We start from the raw sequence: 15,105 nt of genomic DNA, 5'->3' as shown, positions 1-15,105 counted from the left end.
AGAAATCATATTTATTTAATTAGTATTAGTCATAAATTAATTAGGAATTAATTTGGTGACTAAAAGAGATTAATTAAATAAAGGGTATAAACTATCAAATGTGTGATAGTTGGATTTTGGGCTAGGAAACCTAATGGACAAGAAGGGGAACGAAAATATGATGAAAGGATCATCATATTTCGTCCAAGGCCCTATTCCAGAAGGTTCCTTGGGCTGCTTGGTGGCTAAGCTGTCCATTAGGGTTTAGACTGAAACCCTAGTAGCCTGCAAGTATAAATATGACCCCTAGGCTATGGAAATCGGCTAGACATTATTCCAAGAAAAACCCTAGGCCGATTTCTAGCATCCTCCCTCCTCTCTCTTATTGCCTTCTTGCTACTTGGTGTTTGTGATCCATTAGAGGAATTACAATTGTGATTCTAAGCTCAAGCAAAGAAGATTCAAGCTATTTGAAGAGGTAAACATCTAGATCTGATGTTGGTTGTTATTTTGATAATATGTATGCTAGTTTAGGGTTTGCAAGACTTGGATTCAAAGCATGTACAATAGAGAAATCTAGATCCAAGCATTAGGGTTTGTATGAGCACATAGGATTGTTTCTTATGCATAAAACCCATCAGTGGTATCAGAGACTTGATTGGTTTCAATTGTATGTGATGCTTAACTGTTTTGCTTGCTAAAAATCGAGTTTTTTTTGCCTCTGCCCGACTCAACTCGGCGAGTCAGTATCTGGACTCGGCGAGTTGGCCCCTACTCGGCGAGTTCAGAGCTGACTCGGCGAGTACAAGCGTCAGACAGAGGATATTTCGGGATTTAGTTGCTGTTTTGACTTGGATACAATGCCTAAATCGTTTTTGAAGTTAAAATCCGAATTTTATCTTAATTAAATGATTATCCTTGCCAAAACAATAGATAATTTCAAATCTTTTGAATATTGGTTGTTTATATGATAAATATGGATTATTTAAAATTATTTGGTAATTATCTTATGACTAAATAAAGTTAGATCAAATATAGATAATTATGAAATTAATTGTTTAATTTGAATTATGTGTTATTTGATCCCTTATGTTTTGAATAAATTCAAAACTTGCCCTCAAGTTTTGAAATTTGAATTTTGTGATTAAAAGTTTAATTTGAATGATTTAAATTTCAAACCCTTAGAATTTTACAAGTTTAAAATTCAACCCTATGCTATTATATTATTACAAGATTAATTAATATATATGTATAAGCATAAGCTAGTCTTATCGCTAGTAGGCCTCATTCACGAAGCTAGTCTATAAGGTGGGTATAAGGTTGCTGCCTATAAAATGGCGCTTAATGGGTGTACACTCACACCTACCGCTTGCTTGACTGGTGGAGGGTCGTTAGCCGAACGGATAGGATAGGGCGTTTAATTCCTCATTATAAGTATAATGGAAATGTTAAAGTAACTACATTGTTTTATAAATTCTCAATCTTAGTTACTTTAGGGTAAAATGTGAAAATGATGCTATTCCATGGAATTACACTTTGTACCCCTGTCAAACGTTAGTGGAGCGTGCGTGGTTAACCGGCACACTAATTTGGGATTGACATTGGTGACAAAGGGTGGCTCGATGTTTTATCATAGATCAATGGAGTGTGCGTGGATAACCAGCACATTGATTAGGTGGTGAAGACATTGAGTGCACCATGTTGATTCGCATGGTTATTCACAAACTTGTTTGCGATCCTCGGCATCCCAGTCGCAAATTTGAAGTGCATATCGAGATTTAAACATGTCATTGAATTGTTCAATGAATCTCAAAAGAAATCTAGGAATTTTCAAACACATCTAAAACTTAATTTCCTTTCGTTTTTATGGTGAAAATTAGTGAATCGTCATTCACTTACCTTCAAATTATTTACTTTTAGATTACGGCATCCCTTTTCTAAGTTGTAAATAATGTTGATGGATCCTAGCCCTAATTTCTCATTTGGGTGTTTAATTGCGGATTCATTTCTAATCAAACTTTGTTCCTTTCTATTTCAGATGTCTAACGCAAACGCAAACAACAACACTTCTGGGTCATTCTCGTTGATGAACCTGTGTCAAAAGGTGACATTTGATGGCTCGAACTTCAATGAGTGGATGAGATACATTCGCATGATAACTCGCTACGAGGACAAAGAATATGTCCTCGACGAGAAGCTAGAGAAGATTAACCCAGAAGAAGCTACTCCTGAAGAGCTGGCTGCCTTTGAGGCCCACGAGCGTGATGCAACGAAAGTTCATTGCATCATGTTGGCCACCGTGAACCTCGAACTCCAGAAGTCCTATGAGGACATGTATCCATATGAAATGCATCAAGATTTGCTGGACAGGTACCACCAGAGCGCGAGGCAAGAGTGCTATGAGATCATCACCAACATGATCACCGCTAAGATGGGAAGTGGAGAATCCCTAACATCTCATTTGCAAAGAATGCAAAGGTATGTTGATCGTCTTCTCAAACTTAATGTTAAGTTTGATGAGGATTTGGCTATCGACATCATCCTCCACTCCTTGCCCCCTTGCTACAACCAAGTCAGGATGACCTACCACATGAACAAGGAAGAGGTCACCCTGAGTAAACTCCAAGGGCTCCTGAGGACAGCTGAGAGCAACCTCAAGGACAAATCTGTTGCATCATCCTCTACTGTAGCTGCTCCTGTGTTGGCAATTGGCCAAGGAAAGGGTAAGAAAAGGAAGGCTCCTTCCAAGAGCCACCATAAGGGTAAGACCCAAGATGGTTCCTCTTCTAGTGTGACCAAAGCAGGTTCTATTAAACGCTCTTCTGACCCAAAGGAAGCAGAGTGCTTCTACTGCCACCAGAAGGGCCACTGGAAACGAAGCTGCCCCAAGTATCTGCAGGATATCAAGGATGGGAAGATAAAGCCCACCTTCGCAGGTATGTATTTAATTAAATCTAATAACTCATCACTTGCTACTTCATGGGTCCTTGATACAGGATGTGGTTACCACATTTGTTCTGATTTGCAGGGGCTAAGAAAAAGTAGGGAAGTGGAGCATGGAAGAATAAGCTTGATCATGGGAAACAAGAAGTCTTCACCAGTAACCAAGATCGGAGTTTATTCCTTAGTGTTGAGTAATGGGTTAGGACTAGATTTGAGTAATTGTTGCTATTCGCCAGATATGGCAAGGAACATCATTTCTTTTCATGGATTGTTTAGACAAGGTTTCAGATATTCGTTTGATAATAGTATTGGTTCTATTAATGCTTATTTGAATGGTGTCTTTTATTTCAATGCATTACCTTGTAATGGGATTTATGAATCTGTGTTAGTTATTGATAATTTAGGAAATGATGTTTTGAATATTGATTCGTCCATAAGTTTGGACAAAGCATGCTTGTGGCATTGTCGCCTTGGCCATGTTAACAAGAAACGCATAGCCCAACTCCAAAAGGATGGAGTCTTGGAGTCATTCGACCTAAGGGACGATGACGTGTGTGAGTCTTGTTTACTTGGGAAGATGACCAAGTCACCCTTTACTGGCATATGTGAAAGGGGTGAGGGTGTATTGGATCTCATACATACAGATGTATGTGGACCCTTTAGATCCACCACAAGGGACGCTTGTCGCTTCTACGTGACTTTTACAGACGATTATAGCAGATATGGATATATCTACTTGATTAAGCAAAAGTCAGAAACCTTTGAGAAATTCAAAGAGTTTAAGAATGAAGTGGAAAATCAGCTGGGCAGGAAAATCAAGATGCTTCGATCTGATCGAGGAGGAGAGTACCTAAGTCTTGAGTTTCATGACTATCTAAAAGAGTGTGGAATAGTTTCACAATTGACGCCTCCCAGAACGCCACAATTGAATGGTGTGGCTGAGAGACGTAATCGAACCTTGTTGGACATGGTTCGCTCTATGATGAGTCGTGCTTCGTTACCAATCTCATTCTGGGGGTATGCCTTAGAGACTGCCGCCCATATCCTTAACTTAGTTCCCACCAAGAAAGTTACCAAGACACCTCACGAGATGTGGACAGGGAAAGCTCCCTCGTTAGCACATATCAAGGTTTGGGGTTGCGAAGCTTTCGTAAGACGAGAGACTCACGACAAGCTAGAACCTCGTAGTGAGAAGTGTTATTTCATCGGCTACCCACAGAAGTCTTTTGGCTATCTCTTCTATAGACCAAGTGACAATGTTGTCTTTGTTGCTAGGAGAGGGGTTTTCAGAGAGAGAGAACTCATAAGTCAAAGAGACAGTGGGAGTCAGATTGACCTTGAAGAGCTTCAAGAGTCAGGAGATGAAGGAACCTCTGACACTGGCATGCAACCTGAGGAGGAAACTCCGGTTGAACCAATTGACCAGTCCTTACCTCTTAGACGTTCAAGTAGAGTTATTGTTCCACCCCAGTTTTATGGTTTCCATATTACTACTGACGGGGACACATTTATTAGTGATAGTACACTAGTAAATCTGGACGAACCTAGCAGCTACAAGGAAGCCATGGCAGGCCCAGAGTCTGATAAATGGAAAGAGGCAATGGACAGCGAGATTCAGTCCATGTATGACAACCAAGTTTGGAATTTGGTTGATAATGTACCAGGTCGTAAGACGGTCGGGTGCAAGTGGATCTTCAAGAACAAGACAGACATGGATGGGAAAGTGCACACTTACAAAGCGCGATTGGTCGCAAAGGGCTTTACTCAAACTCCTGGAGTTGACTATGATGAGACCTTTTCGCCAGTTGCCAAAATAAAGTCTATTAGGGTAATGCTCGCAATAGCTGCGTTTCATGATTATGAAATCTGGCAGATGGACGTAAAAACCGCTTTCCTAAATAGGAAGTTAGCTGAGGATGTTTACATGAATCAGCCAGAGGGCTTCGTCGATGCGAAGCATCCAAATAGAGTGTGCAAGCTTGAGAAATCCATTTATGGATTAAAGCAAGCATCTCGCAGATGGAATCTTTGGTTTTACGAGAAAGTCAAAGAGTTTGGTTTTCTGCAAAACGAGGATGAGTCATGTGTGTATGTCAAGGCCAGTGGGAGTATAGTGAGCTTCCTCGTATTGTATGTCGATGACATACTACTCATAGGAAACGACATCCCAACCTTGCAGGAGGTAAAGTCCTGGCTTGGGAAGTGTTTCGCTATGAAGGACCTCGGAGAAGCTGCATATATTCTGGGAATAAGGATAGTGAGAGACAGAAGTAAGAGACTGATAGGACTCAGTCAGGATACATACTTGGAAAAGGTACTAAAACGTTTTAGTATGGAAAATTCCAAGAAAGGGGAGTTACCAATCCAATGCAATACCAAACCGAGTAAGACTCAGAGCCCAAGTACAGAGGCAGAGATAGCAGATATGAGCCGAGTACATTACGCTTCCGCAGTTGGCTCGATTATGTACGCTATGACCTGTACTCGCCCTGATGTGGCCTTTGCTTTGAGCATGGTCAGCAAATATCAAGGGAACCCTGGTAGAGCACATTGGATTGCTGTCAAGAATATTCTTAAGTACCTACGAAGGACCAAGGAATGGTTTCTAGTCCTCGGTGGGAGTGATGACTTAAGGGTGCGAGGGTACAGTGACGCTAGTTTCCAGACGGATCGGGATAATTACCGATCACAGTCGGGCTGGGTCTTTACCCTGAATGGAGGAGCAGTGACTTGGAAGAGTTCCAAGCAAGAGACCGTAGCTGATTCAACGTGCGAATCGGAGTACATTGCGGCAAGCGAAGCGTCAAAGGAGGCTATATGGTTAAAGAACTTCATAGGAGACCTTGGAGTTGTGCCAACTATAAAGGAGCCCATGGAAATTTTCTGTGATAATGAAGGAGCGGTTGCCTTGACCAAGGAACCAAGGGATCATGGCAGATCTCGACATATCGACAGGAAATATCATTTTATTAGACATCGGGTAGAAGAGGGACTCCTCGTTGTGAAGAGGGTATCGTCAGAAGATAACTCAGCAGATCCCCTTACGAAGGGACTGAGTAGGGTCAAGCATTTGAAGCACGCTAGGAGCATTGGGCTAAAGGACGATATTAGTTTAGATTAGATAGGTAGGAAACTTGTAATAGATAATTTTATATTCAACATTTGATGATTAAATAAAGGTGTTTTATTTATAAGAAAGTTACTATCCTATGTTGATTATTTATCTATTGTTTCAATTTTGCATGTTTTGACTTCCTGAATAATAAGATTATTCAAACAGTCCACAATCGACCATATGTTGGAAGTAGATATGAAAGAAGATTGTCATAAATTAGTTTGTAGATTGTCTAAAAGGTTTTAGACATAGCAAAGGTTTGCTGCAAAGTTTATGAGTGCTTATGAAATATGTTTTGAGCATTGGAATAAACCCTCACTTGCTAGTATCACTTCTTGAATGTTATCATAAGTGATTGCAAGATGATAATATCATATAATCTTAAAACCTAGAGATATGGTTGTTGTTTGCTAGTTGATTATATATTGATAATACGAAAACACATCAGTAACTTGATGTTATAAAACGTATTATTGTGTGTAACTTAGCTAGTAGATAATAAGAGCATATAAGTCGAAGTTTATCTGTTCCTTTTATTCTAAGAGGATAAAAGCGATATCTTGGCCACTCGATGATTTGGTTTGACTTATGTGCCGGGCCCGGTCAGGATAATGTTGATGTGTTCAACTAAATTCTATGTCGAACGAATCGGAGATCGAGAAACAGAATGCTAGACAATAAGTATTGTCTGCATGATATCTAGAACAGAGGATTATAGGATCCCTTATCTGAAGGACATGATTTTGATCAGAGTGATAGAAGTGTATAAGAGCTACGATTGCTAATTGGATTCTAAAGACGTATGTGAGATATAGTTACTAGACTTATTCAAGTGGGAGACTGTTGGATTAGTGTCTAAGCCCGTAACTATATTTGGTATGTACTTGACCCGGTTGTGCATGGTCCTTCTGGGTTGCCTTCACCAAAGCAACTTGACAAGGTAATTTGATATGAGAGAGAGGATATTATGGTTTATTAGTATTTTATAAGAATAATATATTAAAGGAGAAATCATATTTATTTAATTAGTATTAGTCATAAATTAATTAGGAATTAATTTGGTGACTAAAAGAGATTAATTAAATAAAGGGTATAAACTATCAAATGTGTGATAGTTGGATTTTGGGCTAGGAAACCTAATGGACAAGAAGGGGAACGAAAATATGATGAAAGGATCATCATATTTCGTCCAAGGCCCTATTCCAGAAGGTTCCTTGGGCTGCTTGGTGGCTAAGCTGTCCATTAGGGTTTAGACTGAAACCCTAGTAGCCTGCAAGTATAAATATGACCCCTAGGCTATGGAAATCGGCTAGACATTATTCCAAGAAAAACCCTAGGCCGATTTCTAGCATCCTCCCTCCTCTCTCTTATTGCCTTCTTGCTACTTGGTGTTTGTGATCCATTAGAGGAATTACAATTGTGATTCTAAGCTCAAGCAAAGAAGATTCAAGCTATTTGAAGAGGTAAACATCTAGATCTGATGTTGGTTGTTATTTTGATAATATGTATGCTAGTTTAGGGTTTGCAAGACTTGGATTCAAAGCATGTACAATAGATAAATCTAGATCCAAGCATTAGGGTTTGTATGAGCACATAGGATTGTTTCTTATGCATAAAACCCATCAATTTATGGGTCTCAAATACTACACTATCATTTCAGAAGAACCATATAATTATTCAAAGGTAAAATTATTTTACAAGAAAAAGGAGTCGTAGTTCACGTAAATCTGTTAATGCTCCAGTGAGACATTCACTTCACCGTACCTACCTAGTGTACACTTTAAGTCATGCATTATGACCAGAGTCTCCTGGAGGGAGAGCGAGATAGTTGTGTATAGATCTATATGGGATTGACAACCCCACACCTGAGCTGTTCGCTACAGCTAGACGGGCCAGTCTAGGGTGACAAATATCTTACCGATTCCGACGCCTGAAGAACGTCATACAGGCATAACAGTCACATTAAGCATGGTTATAATAACTCACATAGGGATTAACAATACTGTCTTGGTTTACGGGAAGCTTACACTTCACCGACTTTATTAAAATATAAAACTGCATACTACTCTTCAGTACACTATTGTTTAGATTTTTGGTCTCAGGGTTTAAGACTACAGTTTTCATACATCAGAAAAAAGTGGATTTTCTGGGAACATACATTGTACAATTACAAGGAAAAGAAACAAAGGACATGCATACATACATTTTTAGTCTTTGGTGTAAGACTTACAACTCATTTTTTTTTTATAGAAAATATCAGATTTTCTGGAGATATACAAACCATTTTTAAACAAAGCAGTTACAAATCTTTTCATACAAATATACTTATGAACTCACCAACATTCCATGTTGACGTTTTGTCAAAATCACTTGTATTATTAGGGAACCAGTAACAGGTAATCAACTCTTTTGAGATCAAGTGATGCTGCACTATGGAATTTTACTTTTATGTCACTTTTGTGTAACTTATGAACAAATACAGTATGTAAACTATGTAAGTTTGTATTCTCAATGTATGCTACTTGGGTTGCTATGTTTCATTTATATTCAACTGTTATGATACTATACAATGACGTCATCCGCTCCCGGACGTTTCCGCTGTTGTAACATCCCGTGTATTAAATAAAGAAATAGATAAAGATTAATAAATGAATAGTAGTCCTCAAGTCCATAATATTTAGCGAGATGTTGGTTTCGGGGAGCCAAATGATATAAATTGGGTTTCCGGGGGTTAAAGTGTAATTCCGGGATTTATTTTGTAAAGATTTTTTGAAGTGAGGGTATGCTTGGTAATTATTAGGACTTATTATGAAGGGAAGTGTGGGAAACAAGGACTAAAGAGTAAAATAGGGATTTAGATGGTAAGGATTAGATAAGGGAGGACTGAATGTGTCAAGAATTGAGATCATGGGGGTTAAAAAGTAATTTTCGGACTAGTCTTGCAAATAATTCTCAAAGTGGAGGGCTGTATGGTAACTATTGGATTTCATTTGAAAAGGAAATAATGGGGAGGGACCAGAAGTGAATAATAGAGCATAAGTTGAAAAGGATACGAGATTAAACCCGTTCATCCTTCTTGTTGCATCGTGAAGCCCTAACCCTAGCATTCAAAACAACAGCCACCACCTCATGTGAGCCTTCTCAGCCGTCGCCCCTCTTCCCGCTATTCCGATCAGACGAAGCTGCCCGCCGAGGAGCGCCACCACTATGCTGTTGCCGGAGACGTCTTGGGCAGCCGAAGAACCGCCGAGTTCCGGGGAAAAACCCACTGTGTCGTCGTTGTGCATGTCGTGAGCCACCGGGAATGCACAGTAAGTCGCCCTCAACCTATCCTTCCTCTTTCTCTTTCGTTCTTTTGTGGGTGTGACGCCAGAATCGTCACTGCCACCGTCGGTGGCCATGAGGGGCCGCTGGTGCGTTTTTCCGGCGACGCCTGCCGCCTAGGCGGTGGCTGTATGTTGTATTATCGAGTGTACATATCGACTGTTGTTTTTGTGAGGGTTATATGTGCCTTAGCTGGCTGAAAACCCACCGCCACCACCTCATGGTGGTGGCTGCCACCGTTTCTGCCACCCTTTTCCGCCACCATTCACCGTAAGAGGTGGCTGTGTGTGTGTTTATTATGTGTGCAATATTATGTGTGATTTTTTGGACAGGAACCACCACCACCACCACCATTGGAAATGGTGGCTGTCGCCGCCTGCCGCCATGAGCCGCCGCCGATCACCACCGCCCGAGGTGGCAGTGCATGGTGCTCGGCCTAGTGGAACCCTAATGGACCTAAACACTTAACCTTGGACTGGGCTGGTTCGTTTTTGGGCTTGAAAACCCTAATTAGGGTTTGGAGAAACCCTAATTTTAGAAAATGTTGGTTTGGACCTATCGGGACCCGCGTGTGGACCAATGAATTGAGGTTATGACCTATGTTGATTCCATTGTATGATGGCTTAGTGGAATAATGGACTTAATGGGTTAAGTCCTTAATGGGTTAAGTGAGAACATTTAACCCTAATCATCATTTCATGTGAAAACCCTAATTGTATTGGGTTTTGAGTTGGGCCTTTTCTGTTGGGACTAGATGTTTGGACTATTGATGGGCCATCCAAGAACAAGTATGGACTAGAATAATTGGATTGGGGCTTTAGGATAAGGCCCATTGGACAGGCTTGGGCCCAATTTGGAAAATTATGCCATGGATGGGCCATAACTGGGCCTTGATGATTATGAGATATTGGACCATTAGAATGCCAAGTGTTGGACCAAGAATAAATGGTTGGGCCTTAAGGCAAGACCATGTAGAGGTTTGGGCCCAATTTGGAAAATTGGGCCATAGTTGGGCCTTGGTTGATTATTTGACTTTTTGGGCTTTCAGAGTATGAGTTGGGCCTTTGTCTTGGACCAAGCTATGTTAGGGGTAAATGGTCCTTTTACCCCAAGTGTGTTTTTAGAGTTATGCATTGGAAACCCAAATGGTTAAGTGGGTTTTATTTTGATGTTGACAGTCTAGGGATCTGTCAGCTAGCAGCCAGAGATTTATTCGCGAGACTCCAACAGTGCGAGGTAAGTTTCCTTCAGTAGGAACGGGTCTAAGGCACCAAGGCCGGCCCGTATATGTGATATGTTAGTAGTTGAGTGTGGGTGGGGCCCGTATCTCATTATTATCAGAGTATAGATATCAGTCAGTTTATTGGATTGATATACTTGTTGTCTGTGTGATACTTGTATGTGTTTGTTTTTGCATGTGAGTGTGGGCGGGGCCCGAATCTCATAGTAGCCGAGTGTGGGCGGGGCCCGAATCTCGTAGTATTATTTGAGTATAGATATGTGACTGCTTGATAGGAGTAGATATACTTTTCAGTCTGTGTGACACTTGTATGCATGTTAGTAGTGGAGTGTGGGCGGGGCCCGAATCTCCTAGATATCGGAGTGTGGGCAGGGCCCGAATCTCCTAGACAGTGGAGTGTGGGCGGGGCCCGAATCTCCTAGACAGCGGAGTGTGGGCGGGGCCCGAATCTCCTAGACAGTGGAGTGTGGGCGGGGCCCGAATCTCCATGAGAATGGGCGGGGCTCGTATCTCCTAGTTGCATGTTATGTGTATGGTATGTGGTAGTTTGGGGAGACTCACTAAGCTTCGTGCTTACAATTTTCAGTTTTGGTTTCAGGTACTTCGGTTTTCGAAAGAGGAGCTCGGGATGATTGCAGTGCACACACCATTTTTTCACCCTGGGATGTTTATACTCTGATATATTTGACAGATATTGTGATATTTTTGAGATACACGATTTATGATTTTTATATGTTGAATGATAATTATGGTTTTATTAATGGTTTAAAACGAAATTTTTAGACTGTATTTTTGGGATATTTCAGCTGTACTGGTTCGGGGGTGTGACATTTGTAGTGGCCGTGACAATGATTCCAGATATGTAGAGAACGCCGAAATCTGAGTTATAACGAAAAGGTTATGACCTGTCGAAGTTTCGCGACAAAACCGGCATGACGCTGTGTGACATTAAAAGTGAGTTTACGATAAAGTGCTTTCTAGCCTTAGTGATCTAAACAAAAAGTCGTAGTATACGTTAAACTGAGTGCGTGCATAAAAAGAACGTCCAAATCTGACTTCGTATGAGGAAGTTATGAATTTTCTAAGATTTGGCATAACAGTGTGCAGCCCGGTGTTCGAATTTTAGATCGAGCCATTTTTAGCCGACACAACCTAAACAAGAATCTAAGATCTCGTTAATAGGAGCTCAACGATAAAAAGACAGACGAAAACGGACGTCGGATGACAAAGTTATGAATTTTTAACAGACTTTTCCTGTCCCGGAATGTTAAAAATATAACTTTAAAAATAAAGTCAAAATTAGCCGACGGAGAAAGTTGTAGAGTACGTCTCTACCTACACGTGGATATAAAGAATGTCGAAAACGGAGCTCGTATGTGAAAGTTATGAATTTTAGAAGTCGGGTGTGTAAATTGCGAAAGCTGTCCGAGGGGAACGTCCCGCATAGAAGGAAAGAACGCCCCACGTTCGGATACTAGCTCTCGGTTCGGCCACGTCGCTCCATCCAATGGTTGACACGCGTCTGTACGAACCTCAGACACCGCCCCACTCCTACGCCATGCGTTCGCATAAGTGCCCTGCGTACGAGAGAACGCGTTGCGCTCCTCCGAGGAACGCCCAGCGTAACCGAGGCTTCTGCCCTATAAAAGGAGGTGCGAGGCAGCCTTATTTTTCACACCTAAAACCCTTTTCTTTCTCTCTCTACTCTCTCTATAAACCTCCCAAACACCCCCAAGCCCTAGGAAACTTTCCTAGCACTAGAAGAAAACCCCGGAGCGCCCGAAGGCTCCGAGAAAAAGAGCTTTTCGGCTCAGAAAGTTCTGCCCCCGCAGAGCCCAGTTTTTAGCAAACCTCCCGGTTTCAGCAAGGGAAATCATATTTTTAAAAAGCGAAGCGCTGTCCAAGTTGGATCATCACCTTATCTGGTGAGTGCATAGTTACTTTCATCTTACACATATATATGAAGTATTTTATATAAATTACGTGCTATGTGTGCATATTATATGTTTACTTGAGATCTATGCTGGATGAACGATTTGAACATTTTTTTATGATTTAAAATGTATATGTATTTTATATCTACAAATATGTTAGGTAAAACATGGGTAGATGAAATAGTTGATGTGTGATGAAATAAAATGATGAGAGGCCTCGATGTTTACGATGATCCAGTCATCTAGCAGAGTATAGATGACGACCACAGACTATTCTAGGCAGTCTAGTGGAACGCTAGCAGGCTCGCAACTTGTAGGTGTTTATTTGAACTACGTGTTCACCAGACGTACTCCATCCCCCTCATGGTTGCCTTATTTGACATGTATTGCTGAGGAATCCCCAAAGCAATGTTGTCCACCCCGATGAAAAATCCTTAGGCTAGGTCCCTTATAATAGATTCTTTAGGGACCTAAAGTGAGGATAACGAGAACGGGTAATCGGGTTGAATGATTTGATGAAAATGGTAAACTTATTTATTGTGGGTTGAAAACCATATGTGCTCACCAGGCTCCTAAGCCTGACCCACTCAGTTTCTTGTATTACAGGTAGTGACACAAGAGTATAGATGTATTGATCAGATGAGAGACTATGGATTGTGGGCTAGTAGAAATAAATAGAATGTTGTAAGGCCTATGTTGTTTTTCTGGCTTATGTTGTTTTGTTTATGCTTTTGATTTGTATTGAAAATGACATCCCGAGGTTTGTAATGTAATGAAAATACATTTCTTCGGAAATGCTTTGATAAATTCTTTATCATATTTTTGGGAACAAATTCCGCAACATATTTCTTTAAAAAGTTACTCTGATTTTCAAATAAAGCATAAACAAATCGGTCTTTTCTGGTCGTGAAATTAGGGATGTCACACCTTCGACCCACAAGAATAGTGAGGAAACTCACCTCAAAGTCTGACGAATAGCTAAACAAGATACTGCTCCAAATACCGGCTCTACAGTACACCTATTCAACAGATAGAGACCAAGGCTTAACTATAGATCAAAATACCCAAAATACCCTTAGTTCAAACTTGGTCAACCCAGGTCAAAGTCAACGGGTCAAGGAGTCCACTTGGTCCACTCAGCTGAGTACGCAGGGCATACTTAGCTCCTACGTTGGGCGTAATCCTGCGTTCACCGGAGTCAGGAGTTTGATTGCGTACGCGCGACGTACGCTGGGGTACGCACGTCGTACGCCCAAAATTTTCTTTTCTCAATAAGAGCTTAATGCATTAAGCTCTTACGTCTAAACTTCAGATCCAAGGCTAAAATACCACTAAGAGTCATAAAATTTCCAACTTTATGACTTTGCATGTCCATTAAGTGCTTAATACACAAAATCCTAACATCTTAATGCCTTAAGACCTTCTAGAGCATGCATGGAGAAAAACTAAGCATCAAGACCCCTCATAATGTGTGAAAGGACGACTTATTTGGCTAAGAACATGCCATCCTCAAGAGTCACCATATTTGGGGACCAAAAGTGCCCTAAATGAAGAAATGGCTAGATCTACAAGGTAGAGTGATCAAGTTATGAACTTTTTACCTCCTGAAGGTTGCTAGTAAGGTGATAATCTCAGATCCAAGTTGCTTCCAAGCTCTAATCTCTTCTCACCACCTTCTACTTCTCTAAGAATGCCACTAAACAAAAAGATAAACTCAAGATGCACTCTGCTCACTTAGGGTTAGCTTGGGAGTCGTTTTTCTTAGATGGAGGCTGGTGAGGGAATGAGAAATGAGAGATAATGATGTTTAAATATGGACAAAACCCTAAAAATTAGGGTTTGAAGGTTAACCATGTACGCCCTGCGTACGCGGTGTACGCTGCACGTACACAGTCCAACTCCCGACTCTCTCGGACATACACATCGGCCAACTTTTGGCAAGAGTTGATGCGAGAGCTGGGGGCCAGAAGGGCCGCACTTGTGGCAAGTGCGGCAAGAGTCACGAGGGATCATGTCGGGCAGGGATTTGCTACAAATGTGGCAAAGAGGGGCACATGGCGAAGGATTGACCCAAGGGGTTTGCAGTTTGCTTTCACTGCAACCAGGCCGGCCATCGGAAGGCCGAGTGCCCTCAGCTCATTCAGGGATCAGCCCAGGGTTCAATTCTTGTTGCTTTGCGTGCTACTGATAGTCGGCCGGTGAAGGCTGAGGCTCCGAGGGCTCGTGGGAGAGTTTTTCAGCTGACAACGGAGGAGGTCCGCGCACCACCTCATGTCGTGGCTGGTACGTATTTCCTTATTTATATTATTTTGAGATCTGTTGTACTTATTCTCTGCTGTATATAGGTACTTTTATTGTGATTTCTGTACCTTCTTTGGTGTTATTTGACTCGGGTGCGATTCGATCCTTCGTGTTTTTAGCTTTTAGTCATTACATCAGTATCTGACTTGAGGCGTTGAGTCGACCTATGAGGGTTTATATAGCCGACGAGCATTCGGTTTTCGCTACTGATGTATTCGGAGGATGTGTAATAGAGATTTTTTGTGTTGAGTTCCCGTTAGACCTGGTAC

Source organism: Lactuca virosa, chromosome 4, assembly GCF_052849685.1.
Source record: "Lactuca virosa cultivar CGN04683 chromosome 4, Lactuca_virosa_CGN04683_v6, whole genome shotgun sequence".
Classification (NCBI taxonomy): Eukaryota; Viridiplantae; Streptophyta; class Magnoliopsida; order Asterales; family Asteraceae; genus Lactuca; species Lactuca virosa.
The sequence above is the reverse complement of the archived record's forward strand: the minus strand, read 5'-3'. Positions refer to the sequence as shown.